The sequence below is a fragment of the Mesoplodon bidens genome (genome assembly GCF_964165515.1).
Source record: "Mesoplodon bidens genome assembly, chromosome: 13".
NCBI lineage: Eukaryota > Metazoa > Chordata > Mammalia > Artiodactyla > Ziphiidae > Mesoplodon > Mesoplodon bidens.
In genome coordinates this window covers 17,203,702-17,214,082 of record NC_138169.1, presented here as the reverse complement: position 1 = coordinate 17,214,082, position 10,381 = coordinate 17,203,702, and positions in this window count along the sequence as shown.

Here is a 10,381-nt window from a genome sequence, read left to right as displayed (position 1 = left end):
GACTTGGTGGTGGATGAGATGATGCATAGAAGTGATTGGATTCTGGAGTGGCTTAGAACCAGCCTGTGTTAAAATCCCAACTCCTGGAAATTCCCTGGCAGTCCAGTGGTTAGGACTCTGCTCTTCCACTGCAGGGAGCACAGGTTGTATCTCTGGTAGGGGAACTAAGATCCTCTCAAGCCGTGAGGCGCAGCCAAAAAAAAAAAAAAAAAACACCCAGCTCCCAGTTCCCTGTTTCTTTGCTGTGTAACCTTAGGATGTTATACATCCATTTAGTGTCTGGGTTTCCTCTTCTGTCAAGTGAAGTTAATAAATGTACCTACCTCAGTTTGGGAGGGAAGACAAAATGAGTCAATTAATGTAAATTGCTTACCAAAGCACCTGGCACATTGTAAGCATGTGATAAATGGTAATTATAGCTCCTACTCTTACTATTATTGTTGTTCTGTTATGTCGGATAAAGAGAGGTGGGCCTTGTGATGGTATATTTGACTCAAGTCCCAGGTAAAACATTTAGAACTATGCTTGGAACATAACAGACATTTAGTAAGTATTTGCTGAATGAATGAATGAATGCATCTTTCTCTCTCTATTTCTGGTGAGTGAGTTCGTCCTGCATCAGTCAACCAACATTGCTTGAGCCTTAATGTAGACCTAACACCATGCTAGGCAGTGGGTGTAGGAAATGTGTACACAATTCAGTCAACACGGGTGTCCACTGGCTCTCATTCAGGGAGTGCCCACTCCCCTATTTCTGCTTTCTGATCCAGCTCAAATGCCAATCTTCCTTTTCCTCTCCAACTTTCTGTACTCCCCCTCTCCTGAGGCTGCAAAACTTAAGTTCTTACAGTCCTCATACTTTACTTGATATATGGTAATTTGTCCCTTTACTGGAGCATAAACCCCTTAAGGACTTGCAGCAAGTCTCATTCAGGTATAGATTCCTCCAAAGGACCTGACTCAGTGGAAAAGGAATATTGGATTAATTCAATGTAAAGTGAAGAGGCAAAGATGGAGCCACTGAGTACTTGGGCAAGACCCTTCTTTCTCTCTTTTTTTTTTTTTTTTGTTGTTGTTTTTGCGGTACACGGGCCTCTCACTGTTGTGGCCTCTCCCGCTGCAGAGCACAGGCTCCGGACGCACAGGCTTCAGCGGCCATGGCTCACGGGCCCAGCTGCTCCGCGGCATGTGGGATCTTCCCGGACTGGGGCACGAACCTGTGTCCCCTGCATCGGCAGGCGGACCCTCAACCACTGCACCACCAGGGAAGCCCCCTGACCCTTCTCTCTTTGGATCTCTAAATTTCTCCATCTGTAAAGCGAGAAGTAGATATCAGAGGCTCTTCATGGCAGCTGTTCTCAACCTTTGTGAAATTGGGACACTCCTGGTGGAATGATATTCCCACGTGACGCACAATTCTATGGACATTCAGATAAGACAGCCTGAGGCTCTATATAACCCCAGCTCTTCCTCTGACTGCCAGGAGAGCATGTCTGAAGGTCAGGGAGCAAGTGTGATGTTATTTATAGACATAACCTTGAGTCTGCTCTTCCTCATTTGTTTATTTCTTTTTCTTCTTCATTTTGTTCTTTCTTTTTTTAAAGCAAGTGGAGCGTTTTCAAGCTTCAGTAGAGGTATCTGTTAAGAATACCAGGTCAGGGCTTCCCTGGTGGCGCAGTGGTTGAGAGTCTGCCTGCCGATGCAGGGGACACAGGTTCGTGCCCAGGTCCGGGAAGATCCCACATGCCGCGGAGCGGCTGGGCCTGTGAGCCATGGCCGCTAAGCCTGCGCGTCCGGAGCTTGTGCTCCGCAACGGGAGAGGCCACAACAGTGAGAGGCCCGCGTACCGGAAAAAAAAAAAGAATACCAGGTCAGAAGCCAGAAGGTCTGCATAGAAATCCCTTCTTTGCCACTTCGGAGTTGAGTGATCTTGGACAAGTTCCTGAGCCTGGGTTTTCTGGTCTGCAAAATGGGAGGATCATAGTAGAACCAACCTCAGAGGGCTGTGAAGAGGAGTAAAAGAGATCATGCAGGAATGTTCTTAGCACCATCTGGAGCAAATGTCAAGGATTCAGTAAAATTGTCTATATTTACTTTTACTGTGATTAGTTACATGCTACACGTAACACACTAGAAAAGTTAGGATACGATGCTGAAGACTGAAAACTAAGCATTTGATTAGCTTCTGCCAAAGTTAATCTTTTGTGGTTTTCTGACCCAGTCTTGAGGGTCCTGAATACAGGTAGATTTCCCTGCTAAGATGGGAAATAGATTTATGGATGTAGCTCATTCTTTCTTTGCCTGGTTACTCTATCCCCACTGTCTCTTCCTATCTTCCTTTTAATTTTTTAAAATCTTGGCTTTTTAGTAAAGTATGATTCTCTTTTTTATTGAGCTATAATTTACATAAAGTGAAATGTACAAATTTTAAGCACATACTTGACGAATTTTTATATATAACTACAACCCAAATGAAGACCTGTGTTGTCTACTAAAGCGACCTCTCACCACATGTGACTACTGAGCGTTTGAAATGCAGCTGGTCCAACTTAAGAAGAGCCATAAGGACCAAATATACATTGGATATCAACTAATGTAAAAAATGAATGTGAAATATATCTTAACAATTGTATGTGGTTGACAGCTCTGGATTACATCTTAGTTCTATTGGACAGTGCTGATGTAGAAGAACATTTTCATCCTCCAGAAAATTTCTTTTTTTTTTTTTTTTTGCCGTACGCGGGCCTTTCACTGCCGTGGCCTCTCCCATTGCGGAGCGCAGGCTCCGGACGCCCAGGCTCAGTGGCCATGGCTCACGGGCCCAGCCGCTCCGCGGCCCGTGGGATCCTCCCGGACCGGGGCACGAACCCGTGTCCCTTGCATCAGCAGGCGGACTCTCAACCACTGCGCCACCAGGGAAGCCCCAGAAAATTTCTTGCTTCCCAGTCAATATCTGCTCCCTTCACCCCACCCAAGACAAACAGTATTCCAACTTCTCTCCCCATGGATTTGTTCTGCCTGTTCCAGAACTTCATACAGATGGAATCATACAGTATGTATTTTTAGGGGTTCAGCTTCTTTTGCTCAACGTAATGTTTTTGAAATTCATCCATGTATCAGTCATTTGTCCCTTTTTATTTTTGCGTAGTATTCCATTGTATGAATGTATCATAGTTTATTCATTCTTCTATTAATGGACATTTGGATTGCTTCCAATTTCTGACTATTATGAATAATGCTTTTATGACCATTCTTGAAAAAGTCTTTAAATAGTCTCACCCAAATTACTTTTACTATGTTTTTTTTTTTTTTTTTTTTTTTTTTTGTGGTACGCGGGCCTCTCATCGTTGTGGCCTCTCCCGTTGCGGAGCACAGGCTCCGGACGCGCAGGCTCAGTGGCCATGGCTCACGGGCCCAGCCGCTCCGCGGCACGTAGGATCTTCCCCGACCGGGGCACGAACCCGTGTCCCCTGCATCGGCAGGCGGACTCTCAACCACTGCGCCACCAGGGAAGCCCTTACTATGTTTTTTGATTGTTAAAATGAATCCATACCCACAGGAAAAATCCATTCGCATACTAACACACAATGTGTGTCAACCCTCCCTCTCCCACCCCGTTTGATGTTAATGGTTTATGGTTTGATGTAAATTCTTTCAGACGTTTTCCTCCACCTATAGAATCAAGTGTTATCATTTTTTTTAATTTTTTTTTTTTTTGACCACGCGACATATGGGATCTTAGCTCCCTGACCATCGCCCCTGCAGTGGAATTGCAGAGTCTTAACCACTGGACTGCCAGGGAAGTCCCCAAGTATTATAATTACTAATAAAATTGTCACTTTGCTGCTTCCTCCCTTGGCTGCCTGATCCCTGGAGATGGTTGCATAGCTCTTGATTCTTGTCCTTCTTGTTCTAGAGTCCCTAGAAGACCAAAACTGGAAGAGACTTAGGGATAGCCTAGGGAAAGCAGATATATAGCACTCCTCCTGTATTCCCGGATTAGCTGTATCCATGTCAGACATCGCTAATCAATCACAGCGTTCTATCCTTGCCCTGCCCCAGCCACTACTAATCAACAGAAAAAAAAATGAAACCAATTTCTCATGTCTGAAATAATTTGGCCGCCGTCCATTTTGCTGATGAATAAACTAGGGCTCAGAGAGGGGAAGAACCTGCTTCAAGGTCAGAGATCGAGCCCCAGGCTCCTGACTCCCTGTCTAATGCTTTTTCTACTACATTCACTGACTCCAAAAACGATTTCCCTGGGATACCTGAAAACCTGGTCTCTAGGGAAAGGGCAATTTATTCCCCAGACAGGACTCATAGATGGGACCCACTCCTCTAGCCAGCCCTTCATCTTTATGCTTTGCCTGAGTGTAACCGGAAGTCCCTGCCAACAGACTGGCATCCCTTCCCCCACAGTCAACACGGACAGACCTGCGGTTTCTGTTCTCCAGGTCTGCAGTTTCAGTTTCCCAAAATAAACATTTAAAAAAATAAAGGAGGCATGCCCTTAGCATCTTTGTCTTCAGCCCCAGAATTGTGGAATTATTAGTTGACCAGACTAAATCAAATTGTTAATTACAGCAGAGAGGCGACTTCAGGTGCTGAAACCGTTAAACTCCAAAAGCATCCCCCTTTCACCAACACATCAAACTGACTCTGGCTGTCATTGGAAGCGACAGTGAGAAAGTGGGAGAGTCAGCAGGTCTGGACAGACTGTGGGTGTTCTCAGCTGGGCAAGCAGAATAGTTTATTTAATTCTCTCCCTGCCCCGGCAAGGGGGAAAAGTCAGAGGGAAAAAACAGAGACAGAATGTAGCGTAACGTTTGAGTCAGGTTGAGCTGGGTTTAGACTGGCCCCGCACATTTGCTAGCCGCGGGACCCTGGCCATGTCATTTCTGGTATCCAAGTCTCAGTTTCTTCATCTGTAAAATAGCCATGTTAATAGAACCTACTGCGTTGGATTATTGCAGTGATTAAAATGACTTGCTTAAAAAGCTGTAAATAAAACTCTGTATTTGGCTCTAGATTATAAGCTCTGCAAGAGTAGGGATAGCTGCCTGTCTCATTCACCATGGCATCCTCCAGCGCTACCACACTGACTGGTTCTAGGCAGCTACTTATTGAATATCTAATGTAAGGTATGGTCCTGAGGATGGAGATGATGATGGATGAGATTGCAGAGAGGCTTAGCACAGAAACCCTGCCCTTAAGTAGCTCTCATACCAGCCTGACAGTCCAGAACCCCTATAATAAGTGCATTGTTATATATCAAATAAGTAGATAATATGATGTAGGGGTTCATGGTGGAAATTCTGGCATCAGACTTGAGTTCAAATCTCAGCTCCCCCACTTTCTACCAATCTGATCTTTATTAGCAAGTTTACCTCTCGATGCTTCTGTTTCGGGATCTGTAAAATAGGGGCCTGCCTTATAGAGCTGTTGTAAGGACTGAATGAGTTTCATGAAACAAATGCTTAATACAATGCCTGGAACATAGTCATTGCTCAATAAGTCTTAGCTATTACTTTTCCCATTTACTATGTGACTTTGGACAAATTACTAAACTTCTCTAAGCCTTGTTTTCTTGGTCAGTAAAATAAAAATACAAGAGTTCCTACCGTGAAGAATTGCTGGGAGAATGAGATGGGAAGATCCCTGAAAAATGCTTAGTACAATGTCTGGTATATGCAAAGTACTTAATAATTTCTAGATGATAATAATAATAACAATAATGACAAAAACAAAGTGCCACGGGGCAAAAGAAAGTCAATTTCATTTTGATGCATAGACACTGGGCTAAGAGAAAGGTTTATAATAGGTAAGGGATTTTTTTTTTTGGTAGCAGCTTTATTGAGATATAATTCACATACAGTACAAACTACCCATTTAAAGTTTATAATTCAATAGTTTTTAGTATATTCACAAAATTGTGCAACTATCACCATAATCAATTTTAGAATACCATCATCACTCCAAATAGAGACCTGTACCCACTAGCAGTCATTTCCCTTTCCCTAGATCTCCCCCCTCCCCTGACCTCCCAAACGCTAGACAACCACCATTTTACTTCCTGTTTCTGTGGATTTGCCTATTGTAGACATCTCATATAAATGGAATCATACAGTATGTCGCCTTTTGTTTCTGGCTTCTTTCACTTAGCATCAAGTCTTCAAGATTCATCCATGTTGTAGCAAGTCTCAGTATTGCATTCCTTTGTATGGCCAAATAATATTCCATTGTATAGAGTTGATAGATATTTGACTTGTTTCCACTTTTTGGCTATTATGAATAATGCTGCTATGAACTGTCATGTATAAGTTTTTGTGTGGATTATGTTTCCATTTCTCTCTGGGGCATATACCAAGGAGTGGAATTGCTGGGTTATATGGTAACTCTATGTTTAACCTTTAGAGGACCTGCTTTTCCAGACTGTTTTCCATAGTGGTATACCATTTTTACATTCCCACCTGCAGTGTACGAAGGATCCGATTTCTCCAGATCCTTACTAACACTTGGTATTATCTATCTTTCTGATTATAGCTATCTCAGTGGGTATGAAGTGATATCTCATTTTGGCTTTGATCTGCACTTTCTTGATGGCTAGTGATGTTAAGCATTTTTTCAGGTGCTTATTGTCCACTTACATATCTTCTTTGGAGAAATGTCTATTCAGATCCTTTGCTCATTTTTAAACATTTTATTTATTTTTATTTATTTATTTTTGGCTGCATTGGGTCTTCGTTTCTGTGCGCAGGCTTTCTCTAGTTGCGGCAAGTGGGGGCTACTCTTTGTTGTGGTGCACGGGCTTCTCATTGTGGTGGCTTCTCTGTTTTGGAACATGGGCTCTAGGTGCGCGGGATTCAGTAGTTGTGGCACACAGGCTCCGTAGTTGTGGCTCACAGGCTCAGAAGTTGTGGCACACAGGCTTAGTTGCCCCACGGCATGTGCTATCTTCCCGGACCAGGGCTTGAACCCGTGTCGCCTGCATTGGCAGGCAGATTCTTAACCACTGCACCACCAGGGAAGTACCCCTTTGCTCATTTTAAATTGAGTTATTTATCTTTTTATTATTGAGTTGTATGACTTCTTTATATATTCTAGATACAAGTCCCTTATCAAATATATGACTTGCAAAATTTTTCTCCTATTCTTTGGGTTGTTTTTTTCACTTTCTTGATGGTGTCCTTTGAAGCACAGATGTTTTAATGTTAAAGGTGTCCAACTGATCTATCTTTCTTTTTCTAGTTTTAGGTCTTTGCACCATTTTGAGTTGGCTTTTGTATACGGTGTGAGGTAGAGGTACCACTTAATTCTTTTGCACGTGGTTATCCAGTTGAAGAGACTGTTCTTCTCCCATTGAACTGTGTTTGTACCCTTATCGAAAAATCAGTTGATTGTAAATGTGAGGGTTTATTTCTGGACTCTCAATTCTATTCTATTGATCTATATGTACATCCTTATGCCAGTTCCACACTGTCCTGAAGGGAACTGAATCTGAACTGGACCAAGTTAACTGGACCTGAGAATGCACAGTCACGGTGTCTCCTTACCTCTCCACAGTACTTCAGAATTTCTAAGGTGTTTGCATATGCATGATCTCACTTAAGTCTTGCAGCAACTCTGAGAGTAAGTGGAAGTCCAGAAGGCTGAGTGGCAAATCCCTAGACTCACCCATCCAGAAACAGTGGTGGTTCCAGGACCAACCTATGGATCCTTTGACTCTTGGTCAAGTGCTCTCATTACCCCCAGCCAATTGCCTGCTGGTCGAGTCCAGGAATTTGGGAAAAGTAAAAAGTATAGAGAGAAGTTAGGGCAAAAATGGGGGGAAGGGTATAAAACAGACTGATTATAAATGTTTGGCTCCTAATCAGCTTACGGTAAAATTTCCGTTCTCCTGCATGGACAAGAAATGGGATGTTCTGGGTAATCCAGTGTTTTGCTTGGGCATTGCATTTTCAAAGTATGAGAACACAGTGAAATACTCTCAACACCAAAACCACACAGGCTGTAATTTAATCTTTAATTTTGTTATTGTTGTCATTCTAGAAGACTCTTTAGTATATTTTAAAGCAGTGTTTCTTCAAGAGTGGTCCAAGGAAAACCTCAGCTATCAGCATCATCGGATAGAGGTGCTTGTTTAAAAATGCATTTTTCAGAGCCCCCGTCTACCCTGAGTCTACTGAAAATCACTGGGTGATTTTTTTTTAAGCACGTTAAAGTTTGGGAACCACTGTTTTAGAGCAGGGGAAATCAAATTATGAATATCAACTATCATTGCACTTAAGAGATGCAGAAATTCTGCTTAAATGAGAGTTCTGGATAACAGATTAATGGACCTCATTTCCTTCAATTCTTTGCTGAAACATCACCCTCCCTGTGAGAACTTTCCTGATTTAAAATTGCTTATCACCCTCTCCCCCATGCCTCCCACCCTCTCTAGCCCCCTTCCTTCTCCCCAGCGCTTACCAACATGTAACTGACAAATCACTAATTTATTTATCTATTTATTTATTATCTGACTCCTGTCTCTAGTAAGCAAGTTTCGCTAAGGTAGGTGGTAGGAATATAGCACCTAAGACAGTGTCTGGTAGGTAGAAGGTGTTCAATAAGTATTTGTGGAATGAATGAATGTGCCAAGTTGCTTCTTGGTGCTTGGGCGGAATGTCATTTGCCCACTGTATTTCTCGAAAGGACTTTTTATAGTATAAAGCAATTTATGCTTTAATTCTCTCAGTGATTTTCAGGGTGTGTCATACAAGAGAGAAAGAGCTGGAACCGAATCCTCTAATCTCCTAATTCTGGGGTTTGGGCCAGTTGCTCTAAAGATTGTTTTTTCTTAATACCGCTGAGATCTTCAATTTACTGTGAGGATCATCCATTTACAGCTGCATTGTCCTGTGAGGGCTATACCTCTAGAAGGACTCCTCAACCCTACTGTGAACAAAGTGGAAGGAAGCAATGAGACTGGGATGAGAACCTGCAGTGAGAACCTGCAGTGGGAGGGGACTACTGTAAATTCATCCCACACGTGACAGGTAGTGACAACAAGTAGAAACTTCCTCCTCTGAGGTCCTGCATGAGGATGCTAATAAATGGCTCCTATCTCACCGGGCTTGGCTGGCTCTGCACAAATGACCCTTACCCGTTTCCTACCCTCCCAAGAGCACCAGCACCTATATCGATGCTCGTGGGCGCTTTGGGGCTCCCTCCTCCCCGCACCTCCCCACTGGCCCCGTTTTACACACAGGAAACCTGAAATTTAGCCCCAGGAATGGTCAGTTCCCTAACACCGGAGGTGCTCTCTGCTGACCTTTATCCATGTCTCTCCCAGGACACACCTGATGTTCCAGTTTGTATTAAGATGGTGAGAAATACCCTGTGTGGGGTGCCCCCCACCCCCAGTTCAGGGGATTCTGAGAAATTGTGGGACCAGTCAGATGATAAAAACAGGAAAAAGCAAGTTTGTTTGTAGTGTTATGCACACAGGGTGGCAGGATATACCTGCTGAGTGTTCCCAGAAGGTCCCTGAGGAAACCATTAACCTGAGTCTCTCCTGTTCTACTAGAGGTGGCTGGGGTGGGGGGGGGCAGGGAAAATATACTGAGAGGAGGGGGATGGGCATCCTTCCAGAGGTCAGGGTTACATTGCCCAGAGCTCCTGCACACGTTAATAAAAGGTGGCTAACTTGAGGATGGAGGTCAAGGTGAGCAAGGGGTTCGTCATCAGGGATTGTCACTGGGTTACACAGAGCGGATTGAAGAGTGGGGGGGGGAGGAGTGGGAGGTGAGTTGGGAGGGAGGGGTTTGTGTGGCACTGAGACCCCCAGCAGTGTTGGGGATTTGGGGAGGAGTGGCTGCCTTAGCCTCTGACTTTGACCCTTTCTTGGCTGGTTTCGGCCACAGAATTGAGGGGAGGATATGGATTTGGAGAGGTGGCGGATAGGAAGAGTGGCCTGGGTCCGGAGGTGATCCGGGATGGACTTCCTCGGGGTTCCCAGTCTAGACGAGGAAGTTTAAGGAGTGGATGAGATGGCCCCCAGGAGCCTGGGGTGAAAGCACTGGAGGATCTCAGAGACCCAGAAGATGGGGGTGTGGGGAGAAGGAAGACGGGAAGGCGTTTGCCTCCATGGGAGTATTCTAAATTGAGACGGACCGAGAGAAGTAACTCCAAACGCAGTGGGTAGGCAGCCTAGGTTCTTCCAATCCGATGGAGTGGGGCTTAGAACTCTGCAAAAAAAAAAAAAGGGTTGGGGGGGTGTCAGTCAGAGGGGAAGGTGCACAGCGGAGCCATCGGGCTCCTAAACTGGAAACAGGAGGCTCTGGAGGCGCTGACCTTTCCCCCAGCCTCGGTGGGGAGTTGGGCGGTGAGCCTCTGG